This window comes from Malus sylvestris, chromosome 14 (genome assembly GCF_916048215.2).
Source record: "Malus sylvestris chromosome 14, drMalSylv7.2, whole genome shotgun sequence".
Classification (NCBI taxonomy): domain Eukaryota; kingdom Viridiplantae; phylum Streptophyta; class Magnoliopsida; order Rosales; family Rosaceae; genus Malus; species Malus sylvestris.
The window spans coordinates 11,912,746-11,928,865 of record NC_062273.1 but is presented as its reverse complement, the minus strand read 5'-3'; the positions used below and the strand labels follow the sequence as shown (position 1 = coordinate 11,928,865).

The 16,120-nt window shown below is 35.6% G+C and overlaps 1 long non-coding RNA gene and 1 pseudogene across 1 annotated transcript; one reads left to right on the top strand and one right to left on the bottom strand.

Annotated features, from left to right (window-relative positions):
• The first annotated feature begins 3,785 nt into the window (after nt 1-3,785).
• Nucleotides 3,786-5,919, top strand: LOC126600259 (uncharacterized; annotated as a pseudogene).
• An 8,305-nt stretch (nt 5,920-14,224) lies between these two features.
• On the bottom strand, nt 14,225-15,041 carry LOC126600260 (uncharacterized). Its single transcript, XR_007615400.1, has 2 exons — nt 14,649-15,041; nt 14,225-14,524 (listed from the first exon to the last, which is right to left on the bottom strand). It is a non-coding gene; the product is annotated as an uncharacterized LOC126600260 (long non-coding RNA).
• Between the last annotated feature and the right edge of the window lie 1,079 nt (nt 15,042-16,120).

Sequence of the window (16,120 nt, the reverse complement as noted above, 5' to 3'; positions counted from 1 at the left end):
AACTATGAATTGCATGAAACTTATGCCAAGAATTTACTTAACGCGATTGTGACTAACAACCTTCACTACTTGTGAATATAAGTTCATAACGATTAGGTGAAACTCCCTTATATCCTAGCATTAGATTTATGCATGAAAATTAAGCGTGCACTCTCAACCAACACACACAAATCAGTTTTAATTCAAACGGATAAGTAAATTGAATTCACAACTTATGAATCACAACTGAAAGTAATCAAATCATATTGCAAGCATGAACATGGTTTCGAATTCCCCCTAGCTAAGAGGGGTTTAGTTCCTCATACTCACAAATAAACAAAGATAACTTAAATTAAACATTGAAATCAAAGATAGAAAACACCTAGAAACGCTCCAACAATCCAACGTCTTGAATGGCAAGCACGGCTCCAGGGACTCCTCTCCTTTCTCCTTGCAAATCTGCTGCACTAAAGGGATGTATGGCACGAAATTGTGATGGAAGATGGTCTGAATTGTGGTGAATGGTTGTTTGTACGAATTTGTGATGAAAGGTGGATGGTGTGGTGATCTGATGGTAGAGGGTGGTAGATTAATTGCTATACAAAGGTTTGTATTTATAGGGCTAGGGAAACCCACAAATTTTGGAAGGAAATGAATGTGTATTTGGCACAATTCATGAAGGAAAAGGACTAGGGTTCACCCAAATCTGAAGGGAAAAGGATTGCACAATCCTAAGGGAAAAGGATTGCAGGTTCTAGAGCTTCTAGAAAGGGTCCAGGCGCCATATTTGAAGGACAAAGGATAAGGCCTTCTAGAAAAGTTGTTTTGTGGCTGATTCCTAGAAAAACAAGGGATAAGGTTCGACACCTTTGTAGGAGTGGATAAGGGCTTCTAGAAACCTATTTTAATGTGTCCTAATCTGAAAATAAATCCCCCATGCAGCTGGAATTAAATTAGGATAGGATTAGGATATGATAAGATAAGATAAGGTTGGATAAGGTTTTGGATAATGTTCCTTCTTTTGAGCTGATTTCTTATCTTCCTTGACTTGGATTTATTTCTTCACTATTTTCAGCATATTCCTAGCCTCTTGAACTTCAAATTCGTCCATCCATCTTGCTCTATTCATAAGCTATCCATTTGGTGCCTAAAACTGCTTCAAAATGCTCCAAATTGCACTTTCTTGCCAACTTTGTCATATGGACCTACAAACACACGAAAATAGCTTAAAACACTATAATAAACACAAACAAACTATGAAAATGAAAGAAAACAAGCTAACTAAGTCGCATAAATATGCTCCTATCAACCACCACATTGGTAAGGCTGGCGGTGCTTGAGATCTGGTGGTTGTGGTAGAAACAGAGTCGTGGACACGGTTGTAGGAGCTGCCAGCATCAAAGATTATGGTTTAGCAGGGAAGTTCCCAATTTGATTGGTTCACCTTTTTTTTCCAAAAATTGGTCCAACCCAATACTTGAAATGCAATTAAACTACAAAGGGTTCTTGTTGATCATGAAAGACTTGTGTGACGGCATCTTCGGGAGCTCGGGAACGGAGGAACAACTTGCAGACAAAACCCTAGCTATTTTTTTTCTGGGTAATATGTTTCAGAAGGCACATATTTGTTTTTAGTTTGTTTTTAATTTTTTTAAAGAAAAATATTAAGAAGGAAGCATATTAAAAATCATTTTCCTTGTCATACAATTTTTTTTAACTTAATGGCCACATGGCGAAGCATGATTGGATGATAAGATGCATTTGAGCCCTATAATTTCCACGCCATTATTTAACTGGTAAACTAACAGAAAATTTAACAGAATGTATGATATTGAAATAAAATGATAAGTAATGTTTGAGATTAAAATGTTTTAAAATGTATGAGATTAAAATGTTTTCAAGATGTTGTATGAGGTTGCAATAACACCCAAACTTAAGGATGTAAACTGTAATTTACCATATATATATATATATATATATATATATATATATATATATTTCTTAAATTAAATTTAGAAAATTGATGATCGTAGGATTGATTGAGATTTAATATTGACTGTTCAATGTTTTTCTCAACCCTAAATTAGACTTCCTTTTATTCTTGAAGGCTTGAACTAAAGCAGCTGCTCTCTTTCTCCCTCGAGCTGAAGTCTCAAACTTCAACTCTAGTTAGCCACGAGTCCACGACCACCCCTTTCAGTCTCTCTCAACCACACCATTGTTACCACATATGACCTAGTAACCCACCACCAGTCGATCTACTACTTTTATCTTCGATTCTCTCTCTCTGGATCAAGCGAATCTCGAGCCATAATCGAGGTAATTGTTGATTCTTTCAAATTACTTTCAAAATATAGGGTTTTGTTTAGAATGAAGATTGGTTTCATTTCTTCAATTTGGAGTTTTTTTCGTTTCTAGGGTTTGTGAAAATTAGGATTTATAGTTTCGAATTAGTTTTCGAAGTAATATTATGTGTAAATTTAAAAAAAAAATTCTTAACGGGTCATAACAGGTTGGGTCATTTTACCTACTCGGTAAAATGACTTGACTTGTTAAGATAATGGGTGTGACATGACATGATCTGTTAAGATAACATGTGTTACACAAAAATGACAAACATGACACGTTTGCCAAGCCTAATTCTATGGCATCTGGACACCTTCCATATGTTTCTGTTATCTTTAATCTTTTGTACATGTGTCATTTTTTAATTGGTAAGGTGTCAGGTTCTATCATCTTACAGTATACCTGCGACACCAAATCAGTGCTCAAGTATTTTAGGGTTTGGGCACTTTTCTCCGCCTCCCTTTCTTTTTTGAATTCCGATCTCACTCACTCTCGAACCCTCCCTTCACTAAACCACCAATAGCACGCCACCGACATCGTTCTTCTCCTTCTCCTTCTCCTTTTGGTTCATTAGGTTAAGGTTTTTAATCAGGTAATCTATACTATTATTAAGAGAACCCTTCTTGTCAACTTTTTGCCCCCCTTTTTCCTATTTTGCCCTCACTTTTGATACATAATATTGACATAAGGAGGGCAAAATAGTAATTTGCATCTTTTGAGAAAATGACAATCATATCCTTATTTTTCCTATTTTAGCCTCACTCTTGATACACAATATTTACATAAGGAGGACAAAACAGTAATTATGTAATATTAAGGTAAACTATGCACTTATTAAGAGAAATTGTCCCACCATCATTATTTTATACTCTTTTTAAAATTTTAAAAACTAATCACACTCCTTAATAAAAAACAAAAAATAAAATGAAATTGTTCACACACACAGAGTGTGTGCTCATCTGCTAGTATGGAATAATTGTATGCTTTGAGATTCTAACAGAAACTTGGTATTTTGCTGGTTTGGGATTACAAGTAGAAGCTCAAGCTCCAGCAATGAAGAGTAAAAGGGAAGTAAGGCGTGGGCAAAAGACATGATTAAAGACAAGGACATGGTAGAAATTGGTAATGTTCTTGCTTGTACGCGACACACACAGATTCCATGTTTTCAACAATCAGTCACAATGTTGTTTCAAAATACAAAATAATATTGAGCTATGGTTTGTGGATCCATCACACATGTTAATACAGTGTTTAAAATATCAGTACGGGTAAAAATATCGATATGTAAATTTGTGGAAATATCAATATTGATATCGGTTGTTTTTTATGGAAATGATGAAAATTTTAAATGAGAGATTGTCAAACATTGGTTTGGACGAAATATAAGAGTTTTTCAAATTATTAATTCATATTTCTTGTTTAATTTACTAAAATTTATACCATCACATATATATCTGAACAAGTGTTTCTTTGGAACCCCTCTTTTTTAAGCAGCTGAACAAGTGTTTCTTTTCCCCGCTGTGTATCAGTTTATATTGGTGTTGTACTAGTTATTATGGGGTTATTTGATTGAATGTTTAGCACGGAGGATCATCAACTCTGAATGATTTTAATGTTTGTTTTGTTTTGTGTGATGATAAATCACTAATCAGCTACCGTGGAAGCACTTTTTCAGAAATTGTCTGCTCAAGAGATTCTATCTGAAACTTTCCATGGTTTCTCACTGATGTTCATGATTTGGTATTAGAACCAGAAGATCCCCCAATCACGAGTAAAAAAGGCGGTAAGAAGTGTGTAGCAGCAACAGATTTGAATCCTCCAACTCTCAAAGACATCCTTGAAATTGGTAAGAGTTTCCTATACTTGAGGCAGAACAAGAAGCACCATTTGAGATTTGGAACTACTGTCTGTCCTCAACCGCATCCAGTTCAAGACGAGGGATAAACAAACGAGAAATAGGAAAGGATACTACTGGTTCTGTGGTATCGAAATTCAGATTACTATAGCACAATTGTTATTACATGCTTTCTTAATTGTTTCAAATTATTTAATTTAGTTAGATAAACAATGGTTCGTGAACAAAACACAAATATTGAGCATTTGTATGTCGATACATTTACCTTAATTCATCTAGGTCATGGGGAGGCTTCAGATGGAGTTCTGGTTGACGATGATTTGAATGAACCAACTATGGGAGAAAAACATGAAAGTTTAGAATTATTAGACAATGAAAGACCGGAGAGCCATGATAAAGAGGAATCTTCTCTCGATCCAAAGCCTCCAAGTGCAGACTCAGTTCATATTTTACTCAAGCAAGCTCTACATGCCGATGACCGTGCCCTTTTATTAGATTGCATATACACCCAAGATGAGAAGGTAGTAGCTCTCGTAGTTCGTATTGTTTATATAATACCGATGCATGATGAGAAGTGCTGATGTGGATTATACAACTGGTGTTTTAGGTCATTGCAAAGTCTCTCTCACTTCTGAATCCATCTGGTGTTTTGAAGCTCTTATAATCTCTCATTTGTATCATTCAGTCGAGGTAAGATATCTAGTGGTACGCTGTATATGCTGGATGATCTCTTGGTATATCTAATGGATTTGTACGCTTTATTTTTTACTCCAGGTGTGCAATTTTGGCAGGTGCGCTTCCATGGCTTAGAAGTTTACTTCTTCAACACGCAAGTGGTATAGTGTCCCAAGAATCTTCTTTGCGTGCCTTGAACTCCATATATCAGGTAAGAAACTTGTTATAGTGGCATGTTCACGTGCGGTTTATATTACTAGTTGGTTTTTGGATTTCTGATCCTCTTTGTCTTAAGAAATCATGGTAGTTCTTTTTTTTTATTTTTTTATTGAATCTTAATGGGTATGCAACTCATTGAGTCCAGAGTTTCAACTTTCCGCTTTTCAGCTATCGAGTGTCTTAGACGTGCATTATATAGGGTAAGAGCGTGGGTGTTAGTGAAGTTTGTGGCAAGTGAAATATTCTTGAATACCTAATTAATGCAAGCTTTTTGAACAGGTTATTGACGATGTTGATGAGAATGTGACAATAACTCCCCTTATTTACGAGTCCGATACAAGCGACGAAGCCGATGAAGAGGAAGAGGAACCCGATGGCGCCCTTGATGGTGTTAGTGATTTTGATGGAATTGAGGACACGAGTGAGTGATGCAAATTTTGAGATTCGTTCTGGTTGTATTCAGAAGTGACCAATATGTTTAAACTTATGATGAAGATGCAATTTAGAAGGAATATATAGAGAGAAAGGACAGTCTGGAGATGTGTTTTGCTTGCTTTGGACCTTTGGTTTTCTGCTTCAGAAAACACAGCAAAGCACCCATTGGCAGCATAGCAGATAGCAGTAATGCCTGTAAACAGGTTTTCTTTCAGTTTTTTGTATTTCTTTTAAAAAAGGGGACCAAGTTTAATGAGTATGAGCCGTATGGCTCCTGTGGGACTGGATGGACTGTGGAGTAAGAAAAGAGATCGACTTACACGAGACCACGTAGATTAGTATCGGACGTTCTGATGAAATAATAGAATCGTGCATTTTGATGAAATAATGAATTATCAAGTGAAGAGGAATTTATATATCTAAATAATTTATCATATTGATCACTTAATATTACGGTCTAGTAGTATTTTTCCTTCATTTGTAAGTGAGAGGTTTTACGTTCGATTTTCGCCAAATACAAGTTTGAATTACATTATTACTAACCTATTATGAGGCTAAGTCTACAATGTGACCCTCATAAAAATCAGATCACCGTCAGCTCTGCTGCCTCTGCAGTCTGATCTTCCTGTTCATATTTATTACATATTAATCCCACCGCATTTATTTGGGTTTTCTAGTTCTGGACCTAACTCAAACCAAGAACCCATCTTCTTAGCATGCTAATTGTCCCTTTTATTTTGATTGAGTACCTAAAAACCATCAACTTTTTGGTGTCATCCTAAATTGGTTTCAATCTTTTTAAACATTTCAAATAAGTATCAAACTTAATAAAAATGTCATATCCTTTAAGCCCGAGTTAATTTTTCCGCTTAATGTATGTGTGGCAACAATGAGTCCTACTTTTTAGCTTACATGGACAATGTTGATGCATAAAACTTGGTCGATCTTGGACCAACTTAAAGTGTCAAGGTGTGACCTTTGCAAGGTTGTTTTGCTCACAAGTGAAGGCCATATGTAAAGAGATAAAGATAGAGAAGTAAATACAAGATGTACGTAATTCACCCTAAGTTGGACTACATCCACGAGGGTAGAGAAGTTTTCATTAATAATGTAGAGTTCACATGATACAAAGGTTTAAGCATAATCATCATTAGTGAGTTCTAATAATGGATTAAGTAGCATAAGATCATCATGAATCAATTGTGGGATAATGATCTAGGGGTATAATTTTCTTATCAAATTACTGTACCAACCATACCATACCAAATTTGCACCAAAATTTTGTACCAATTGGTAACAATATAGTATTGTACCAAACCATATATTTTCAGTACGGTAATGGTATTGAAGACAATTACCAATGGTGTACCATACCGAACTGGTATTACTAATATGTATTGTAATATTAATTTCAATTTTTTCTTACTCACCTAGTCGCTGACTGCCTCTCCCTTGGTGTTGGCGTAATTCCAGTCCACAAATTTAAAATATAAAGATGAAAAAATACACGCGCATGTGGAAACAACAAAGTTATACCTGGGAGTAACAGTAAATGACAGTTTTAAAATCTCTGCCTCCAACCTGTCCCTCATCTGTTGAGTCCACTCTTGGAAGACAACTGAAGCCATCCAAATTTAAAAAAGATGTCTTAGCATAAATTGAATGAACAAGGATGTGCAAGATGTTCTAGTACCACTTAACTACCTCATTGTTTCCGATAAGATACGGAGGCTATGAAAACAACTGATGCTCAAATCCAAAATGCAGGAGAGCTTGAATACTCGAAAGTTATTTATACATATCATATCCCAACAATCAAGTTTAGTATAAGCAGATCCACTACACAGTATTTGTAATCAATCAATTTCAACTTTGAGCTACAAATTCAAGTTGACACACAACAAGATGACTATAGCACTAAAGGCTCTAGTTTGCATAAGCAAGCAAAGATGTTGGAAAGACCAACGGTTAAAAGTGCATCGACATATTATATAGCACCACACTTACATGACTTGGAGGGATTTGCTTCCCACTTAGCAGATTTAGAACGACAGTACCAAAGCTATAAACAACATTTTCTGGAATGACTCACTCCACAGTGTAGCATATCTCAAGCATAAAAAGTTATTTAGATATAGTAACAACAGATGCCTAGTATTTAGACTAGAAAAGTTATGTGCTGTAACTCTTCCCATCCCTACTATTTCTGCTCAAGCCAAAACCTGAAAGGTGAGGATCACCATCCTACAAGTCCATCCAAATGCTACATTATCACCCCCATAAAAGGGCAATGGACACGGATATGACTAGACCCGACAATTTCTTACACGATACGAAAATAACGGGTTTCGGGTCAACACGATAACTAATTAGGTCATTATCGGGTGACTCATTAAGAACCTGTTAATAATAGGTTCTTAACAGGTACACATGCGGGTAACCGTTTCGACCCGTTAAGAAAAATAAATTATAATTTTAAAGTTTAATTACTAAAAAAATTATTATAAAATACAATAGCCATATTGTATGTATTGGTATATTCTATATTAAATATATATTTTTGTATTATTATTCTATATAAGTTAAAAAAGTTAAGTTTTATTCATTTATTTATTTTTATTATGAGAGTTTCTTATTATCATTAATAGGATAAATTTTACTTAACATGTTGTCATCCAAAATTAAAATCAACTAGTATAGTATTAGTATAGGCAATAAGACATCCCTACAAGTATGAAAAATGTGAAAGACTATATAAACACTCGTGATTCATCATTCCTCCACGAGTAGACAATGGTTACACTTAAATTATCGTTTAGATTTTTAAAACCCTCCAAACCGTCATGAATGGTGTTTTTTATTTGAGTGTAAAAGTAATAAAATTAATAATAATTATTATAGAAGTGTAAGAAATGTAAAATATATATATATATATATACACACACAATTACTCGTAGTGACAAGCTTTACAACTTTCATGAAAGGGTCAACTTCGAAATCCGACACTATAATCCATAAACCTTAAATTTGTATTTAACTGTTGATTGTCGTTTAGGCATTATTCTTTATATTGAATTTCATTTTTAAAATTTTCATTTTTGAAAACTTGATCTTCTGGGGGGATGTAGGAAGATGAACAGTTCGGATCTTTGATATCACGTCCCAATATTTATGGTTAATTGAAATATGAGTTGATGTTATATAGTTTGTAGAGACTTTATAAACACCAAGCAATATTTTCACTAATGGTAAAACTCTGAACATAATATCAACGATCCGAACCGTTCATCTTCCTATATCCTCTAATAGATCATGTTTTCAAAAAAGAAAATCTGAAAAAACAAAATTTGGTGAGAAAAATGAAGCATAAATGTAAACAACAATCGACGGTTAAATTTTGATCTATGATTTATATGATTATAGTGGCACATTTCAAAGTTAAGCCCTTCACGAAAGTTGTAAAGCTTGTCATTATGAGCGTTTATATATATATATATATATATATATATATATATTTTCACACTTCTACATTAATTAAAAAACTATTAAAGACTTTACTTAAACAATAGCCATAGGATAAATAGGAAGAGAGGGCTAATGTAGAAAGCCTCACTGAAAATATCATCAATATAACTCTTGAATACAATATATCGAACCAAAGTTCCAATACTGTTTCCCATGGTGATTGATGAAAATTGAAGAGCTTGTTTGTAAGAAAATGTGCAAGGTTCCAAACCTTGAAACATAACTCCCTTAATTTTGCAAATCTTTGAACATTTGATATTTTGTAATGTTCTAATGTTTTTTTATTTTATTATGCTCTTATTTTGGGTATGTAAATATGTAATACTTGAAAGACAGATGCGTTTTTATGTTTTGAATGTGATAATATGATATGTATATACTTATTTAGTATTATGTTTTTCATTTGATTATTTATTGGTTTAAAATATATTTTCCTTAAAGGCTAACGGGTCGGGTCATCTTACCTGTTAATATTATCGGGTCGATTTTGGGTCAGGTCATTTTACCCGTTTATTTTAACGGGTTTTACACGACACGATCCGTTAAGATATTGGGTATGACACGAAAACGACACGAACACAGAAAACACAACACGAATACCAGGTCTAGATACGACTGAAAATACATATATTTTTGAACCAAGATGATCAAATCTGGAAAAAAAGAAAAAGAAAAAAGGAATACCTCCTCAAAGAGACCCTATAAGCATTTAAATCATGGTCTAACGGATGACCCTCAGTGTGATGACCCGTCCCTAATTCTATGATTTTATAAATTTTAAAAGTGTGATTCGACGAAAATGCCTTTAAAGGTAAGGATTTTGACTTCCGTTGACTATTGTTTAGAAAAACGTATGACTCATTCTTTTACAGTATTCTCCAAGTACTTGACAGTATGAAAGCGTAGGCGCAAGAGGAATCGAAATCAGAGTTACGGTTAAAATTTTACGAAACATCGAATACCGAGGGTAGATTGGTAATTTCATGATCAGAGATATTTTGTTTTGTGCTGTGAGACATGTGGGGCCCACGCCACATTCCTTCACCACCCTTGTGTCTCCCTATCTCTCGGGACATACTCTTTCTTTCTCTCTCTCATTTTTATTTCAACTTTCCCTCACATCACTTCTCCACCATTCTTTGGCTGCCACCTTACCTTTCCCTCTAACCCTCTCAGCTCTCTCTCCTCTCCTGACTCTCTTGCTCTCCCTCTCGAACTCCCTTGCTGCAACCACTGGACAGAAGGAGTAAGCTAACCATAGTGACAATCACAGCCATTTCATGGTGGAAAAATGTGCAACCACCATCGTCCTCGCAGCGGGCAACCATCACCACCCTCACCTGCCATTTTTCACGGCCACTTTCCACTGTGTACCACCAAGGTAAGTTTGGAATTCCCCAACCTCAAATCCTTTTCATTTTGAACTCCTGATGATGTGAAATATTCTAACACTCAAATTAAAACCCTATGATTGTAGTATATGAAAGTAGGGATTGTTTTAGGCCGGGGATTAGAAGGGCTGCTAATCAACACAAATAAGACTCAAAAACACTAAACTAGACTCTATAAACTTAAAACTGACTTAAATGACTCAAAACAACAACAAACAATAAAAAAGACTCAATTCTAGACCTAACAAGTGATTTAGATGAAAATAAACTTAACTTGACTCAAAAGATTAAAAGAAAACAGATTATGACTCAACTAACAAGACTTAATGAAAGGGGGATTGTTTTTGACGAATTTAAAACTTAAAATAGAAACTTTGCATAAAACACTTTATAAAGACAAATTTGGTGAATTGAAAAGGGTTAAAGGATAGTTAGAGGGTCATTCTCCACACATGATATATGAATACAAACCAATTTCCAATATTGTTTCTTTAACTATGAATGACAACACCCCAAGTTAACCGTGACAACACAAATTAACCTTCGGATTTTCCTTATTTCATTGAATTGGACGGGATACGCATCACAACCAAATTATCCTTCTTAAGTCCCCTAACTATGAAAAGCATGATAGAAAACATATCAAAGGTCATTAAGTTCTTTAAAAATCATAAGCATTGATGAGACATTCATAACTATGAAAAGCATGATACTCCTGCCAAATATTTACTTAACACAATCATAACTAGTGACTTCCACTAATTGTGAATATAAGTTCATAACGATTTGGTGAAACTCCCTTATACTCTAGCATCAAGTTCATGCATGCAAACTAAGTATGCATCCTCAATCAACATACATAAACAAGTTTTGATAATTTAGATAAGCAAATCACATTCAAGACTCAAGAAACAATAACTGGATGTAATCAATTCATATAAAGCATATAATCATGGCTTTGAATTCACCTCTAACTAATAAGAAATTAGTTCCTCATGTCTTTGAAAACATAAAACCAAATTAAAACAAACATTGAACTAAAACTAAAGACGTCCAGCAATCCAAGCTTGAATGGCAGGCATGGCTCCAAGGGTCTCCTCTCATTCCTTCCTTGCAAATTTGCGCACAAGTATGTATTTTCTTATTTTTTTTGGCTCTTGTATCTGTATTCCATGAAATTGTGGTGATAAATATGTATTTATAGGCCTAGGGTACATCACAAAGGTTGTAGAGGAGAAGGATTTGCATAGCAGATTCTTAGGGGGAAAAGAATTAATGTGTCTAGATGGATTAGGACTCCTAAATTCAGATGGGAAGGATTTAGAATAGGATAAGGACTCCTTTTGCAGTTGGAGATAAGTTTAGATAATGTTGGATTAAATAGGATAATGTTTGGATAATATGGGATAAGATAAGATAAGACTAGATAAGTAAGGTTTGTTGAGGATAAGGTTTTATAAGATAAGGTTTGATAAGATAAGGTTGATTTGGATAATATTCCTTCCTTTTAGCTGATTCTTTATCTTCTTTGTCTTAAATTAATTTCTTCAACTCTTTAACACATTCCTAGCCTCTCTTGAACTTCAAATTCGTCCATTCCTTGTGCTCCATATGGAAGTTATCCATTCCAGCCCAAAACTGCTAAAAAATGCTCCAAAATGCACTTTCTTGCCAACTTTGCCATTTGGACCTACAAACACACGAAAATAGATTAAATAACTATAATAAATAGAAACTAACTATGAAAATGCAAGAAAACAAGCTAACTATGTTGCATAAATATGTTCCTATCACTTGACAATGTTTTAAACCTTAAATAGAATATTTATGGGTGATTTAATGCAAATTGCATCTCGGGGAAGAATTTCCCCACATTTCTAGAAATGAACCATGGCCATCTGACCATTTTCAGATCAATTTCCTAGCCAACATTGACCACTATTGGCCTTCCAATAGGTATAGATTGATTCCCTACACTTCTAGCTTCACTTGGGTTTTTGTATCATTGAATTTGGTTAAGTATTGAGTTAGAAATTAGCTCTAGAATTTAGGAAGAAAACCTACAAAACTGCAGGAACTCACGAGAAAGGCGAGTACAATCGTACTCGCAGGCGCGTGAGGGAGCCAGTGTGGTGGCGCGTGCAATGCGAGGAGGAGCTCAAGGTCCCTCCTTAGGTTTCTCGAAGTGTCGGACTCGAATCCGCCCTCCGTTTTACGAAATTCGACCGTTTTAAAATAGTTTCTTTATTAGCCATACTTTGTACGAAAACGCGTTTATACGTTAGCACGTTACGTATTTACATAAATGGTTTCATTTCTAGGCGAAACGCATCAAAAGGACTCTTGATGCTATGAGGTGGGTTCGACTCGATGACATGAAATGTGAGTGGTTCTTTTCTTTGACATACAATATATATATATATTGGTTAGTTTCCATATATACTTTTATAAATAAATTCTCTACGTGATTGCCATGATTAAAATGACGTTTATAAGAAATGCCTTATGGTTGGGAAAGTATGAAATAATCCTACAGGATGCTTAGGTAAGCTTTCCTATAAGGGGATGCCTTAATTATATTTATATTCATGAATAATGTGATGTGAACTAGAGTTATCGAATCACTGTGGCATGACTACTTTTATGTTATCTGCTCATTATTTGCTGCACTAGTGTTAGTAGTCGCTCGGAACAAGGCCAAGCTTTCACGTGTATGTGCACATCGCACTGTACCCTCACTTTGGATCCATTGTAGGTGCCAATCATGTCCTAGATTGCTATAGGCAATTGGGACTTGTATGTGCTGCGCATACCGCTAGTCTTCACGTGATTGTAATACTAAAGCGTATGTCATTGTTACACTTAGTCATGTTCATGTCATATTACCTCTGCATGAACTCGTGTGTCAGCACGTGTCAATGAGCACTCGATGTGATATGTTCATTTACGTGAAAATATGTGATTACGGATGTCAAGTATTTATTTACCAAAGTTGTGACGTTTGGCATCATTGAAATACTGTTGGCTACGGTAAACATTTTTATACTATACGTAGTATGTATAATTTGAAAACTATACTTGTTTTACGGCGAGGGGTTATAAAGTTTTCAAAAAGGTTTTTATAAACCTTTATTTTTAGGCCCACTCACCATTGTTTTTTGCCCTTCTAGGTTTTAGTAGCTGAGCTTTCGTATGAACGAGGATTCGTGGCAATTCTTGGTATTGGAGATTACCTTCGATGGTATCATTCTCATCTTACTCTACTGTACTTTACTTATGCTCTAACATCACGTGTGAAATGAGTTCATTCCCGCTCACTAGCGCACTCTTATATTTAGGCACTTTTAGGTTTAAATTTTCTCACATTTTCCACATTAATACACATTATGGCTTTGTCACCCTCCAGGTGTCGGCCAGCACAACTCGATTCGGAGTCCAAGTAGACATTCCGATTCGGGGTGTGACTCAGTACTGGAATAATCTAAAGCTTCATCAATATAAATAGCCACTCTTAAAAGCATGGTCCACTCAATGGTTTGATTCTCCCTTTATGAAAAAGTAGAGACCAAAAATTTAATCTTCGACAAATGAAGCCACTAATTCTCAATTTGGAGGAACATAACTCAAACATTGAATTGATTCCTTATGCAAATCTTGAGAAATTAGCAGTACGAAGACAAGCACAGTACATCTACACTAGATAGAAGACTATACTAAAAAGTAAAAACCACGCCCCGCCACGACTTCTCCAAACGAAAGGCAATGTTAAACATCATATAGGGTTAGCAATACTACCAGGTAAGATTAATGGCCTAACCATTTCTTGTTATAGAAAACTAATGTCAGTGCCATCTTGCATTTCATTGATTGTCTAAATACTATATATTCAGAGGTAATTCACAAATGGGTCATCCAGAAACCTAAGCTAAAAAATAGCATTCTTGATACAACAGCTCAAGCCCAAAGACGAAAAAGAAAAGAAAAAAAGGTTGGATTTTGTTTGACATACAGTGGACAAATGCTTAGCTAAAGCCCATCACGACAATACCCAATCAAATACGCAAGTCGCCGATGCCGCAGCTTCCCACCAAGCTTCCTCCTGCAAAACCATAACCCAAGAATTATTTCACACACCCAATTCACATAACGATTGAAACCCACAAAAAATAAAACCAAAAACTCAAAAACCCAAATGGAGCAAAAGCACAAAAAACCAAGCTCACCGCTTCGTATCAGGCCACGCCATTTCAAACAAATTTCAGACGGCTGCGAAGCGAGACTCGATGGGGTGGGTCTTTGGGGAAATTCGAAGTATACGGGCAATATAACAATCTTCTCCTCCGCCAAGGGTATCTGCGAATGTAGAACTTCGTGGTGAATCTGATTCAAGTCACGTTCGGCATTGAAATAGGAATGGCGCTGATGGTGGACTCGAGCTTCGTGGTGAACCGGATCCATTTTACAGTATTATACGGGTCCTGAAGGCCCGCCTCCTCCAACCCTTTACCCAGCTCTCGCTCTTTCCCTCTTTGAGGCGCGCAAATGCCCTTGTTGAAGCTACTCTCTCCCTCCAAAAGAACCCATCCAGTGAACAAAAAATAAACTGTACAGAAATACCGTGTACTCATCAAATCATAGACGTCAAATCGTCGTTTGCACGCAAGGTCTGCACTTAAAAGTCCGCACCTTTGAAACGCCTAATATTTCATCAACTTTTTACTAAGATAGTAAGCAATGATCACGGGTGGTGCATACAACTTTAGGTGAAATTAATAACCCATGCTCGACCTAAAAAATAGTCCATACAAAAAGCAAAGTAAAATAAAAAGAACAAATATCCGTTTTAGCCTCATACACACCAATGTGTAGTTCAGATTGTTATTTTGGTTTGCTTTATTCAAATTGATGGGTGTCAATGCAAATTCCTGCCGTCATTTGCTTTGACGAAAATGTACACGCAAAACAATCAACACATCAATGACCAAAAGCCTTATACGCCCATGATGAGTGGATGGTTTTGGCCAATGGATTTTTGATGCCTAAGTTAGTAATTGAAGAGAGTGAGTGTTTAGGGTTTTCTGTATGGCAAAAAGCTTACCGAATTTTGGTGGAGAAATAAGGTATTTATATAGAGAGTGGCTGGCCCTAGGTTGGATTTTTGTGAGAATATTCCCAAGATATTGTGTAAGTTAATGCCCTTGACTTCTCCCATGTGAAGACAAGCTTTGAGTAGTCGTAGTCCCCTGCCTGCATGTCTAGGGATGCTGAGCTGTGCGTGGGGAATATAAATATGCCCTGCCCATTTAATGAGGGCAATCTTGTCTTTCTTGGCTAAAAGTCCACTTGATGCCTCCAGAATTTTGTGGATTATTTTTCGCTCCACAATGGGCAAAAAAAAATAAAAAAAAATGAGCATGTCAAAGGCTGTAAAAAGTGTACAAAAATCATTTACGCGAAAATATGTGATTACGAACGTCAAGTATTTGTTTACGAAAGTTGTGACGTTTGGCATCCTTGAAATACTACTGGCTACGGTAAGCATTTTTATACTATACGTAGTATGTATAATTTGAAAACTATACTTGTTTTACGGCAAGGGGTTATAAAGTTTTCAAAAAGGTTTTTATAAAGCTTTATTTTTAGGCCCACTCACCCTTGTTTTTCGCCCCTCTAGGTTTTAGTAGCTGAGCTTTTG